The sequence below is a fragment of the Octopus bimaculoides genome, chromosome 1, assembly GCF_001194135.2.
Source record: "Octopus bimaculoides isolate UCB-OBI-ISO-001 chromosome 1, ASM119413v2, whole genome shotgun sequence".
Classification (NCBI taxonomy): Eukaryota; Metazoa; Mollusca; class Cephalopoda; order Octopoda; family Octopodidae; genus Octopus; species Octopus bimaculoides.
Genome location: NC_068981.1, coordinates 111,457,931 through 111,459,643, shown reverse-complemented (window position 1 = coordinate 111,459,643; position 1,713 = coordinate 111,457,931).

Below are 1,713 nucleotides of genomic sequence, written 5' to 3'. Positions count from 1 at the left end.
TGGTAAGAAGCTTGCTTCCACCCCACATGGTTTTGGGTTCACTCCCACTGTGTGACACCTTGCACAAGTGTTTACTAATATAGGCTTGGGCTGATCAAAGCCTTCTTACTACACAGCCACACCTGCACCTATATATATATATATATATATATATGAAGGTTAAGAAGGGTATTGGATTTAACTAAACCCAAAGATACAGGTAATACCGAGTAAGTGCTGTATACTGGCTAGTTATGCCCCATTCGTTGTATAAACAGGATTGGGGATTATAAGTCGTGTATTAGCATGTGTATGTATAAATAGAGAAAAGGATAAAGAGAACAATGGCAAAGTTAGAAATATATTTTGTGGATAGAGTCTTACAGCTGTTTCAGGGAAAATCCAAGGCACCCCTTCATCGGAGACAGAAATAGTAGAGGAATCGATTATTATATCTATAAGTGGAGAGTTATAGTAGGAAGTGAGAGTGAGTGTGATGCGCTGAAAAAGAAAGAAAAAACAGTACTTTGAGTGTAGCTTCATTCCAGTAGTAAGTATACATGCAAATAATCCTTGTGGGTATTTTCCGGAGATAATTGTTGTAGCAAAGGCGGATATAGCAAAGGTGGATGTATGTCATATAGAGTCCGAAGGATACTGCGTGTGGTTTGCTTAAAGGATATCCCAAATCAAGTGAGAGATGTGTGTAGGGTAAATAGGTCAAGTCTTAAGACAGAAAGGAAAGGGGAGAGAGAAGTAATTCAGGTGGTGAATGGTAGTGACAGGTTTTATGGTCAGTTAATCTGACTGGACAGAGAGAGTAAAGGAGGAAGAGGGGATAGAGGTAAAGGTTTAGTAAGGAAGAAGGAATACGAGGAGGTTTTTAGGAGAGGTAGGCTATAAGTGGTGAGGGTGTGGGTGACATTCTAAAAACAGTATTAAAGTAAAAAAAGAGAGAGAGAAAGAATTAGTAGAAACATGTTCTAAAAATAGTGCTAAACCTAATTTACGGATGGTAGAAGGGGGATCAGATGCTACTATAGTTGATTGTGGTTATCAACAAGGAGCCTGCGGGCGGTGGTGGTGTTATTGGCAAGGAAGTGTAAGGGAAGTAAATTAGGAAAAGATATATTAAGTAGTGATAAGATCAAAAAAGAAATAAATTTATTCTAAAGATGGTATAAGGTCAAATAGGTTGCCTATAGGGAGTTGTGTGATTATGTTGTGTGGTCATTTGTGCATTTGTGTCTGGTAGAATTTAAATGTATGGAAAAAACGGTGATTGCAGGTGCTAAATGCTTCATTATATCGATTAAGTAGAGTGGGAGAATTGTATTTTAAAATATGGAATGCCTCCTTTAAGCTGAGCTTGCAATTAGAGCGCTGGCCCTGGTATGGAATTCTGGAGTCTAGGATAGACCATTTAAAAGTATACTGGGTATTTGTGCTTTTGAGGTGATGAATGTGGTTAGCTAGTGTTGTAGATTTACTGTGTTTGTCATATCTAAAAGAGTGCAAATGGGCTGCATAGCGTTGTTTGAAGTTTTTAGTTGCACCTATGTATGTAGCTGTAGAGTTATGTAATATATTTCTTACAGTGCATTTATATATTACGTTGTATCTTACGCAATGCGTTTGTAGCGGGCAGATTGTCCCAGAGCGACAGTTACAAGTAGATGAGACTTGGGGGTTGTGTTCTGTGGTGGGTGAGGTATTATTGTTGGAGGATATGTT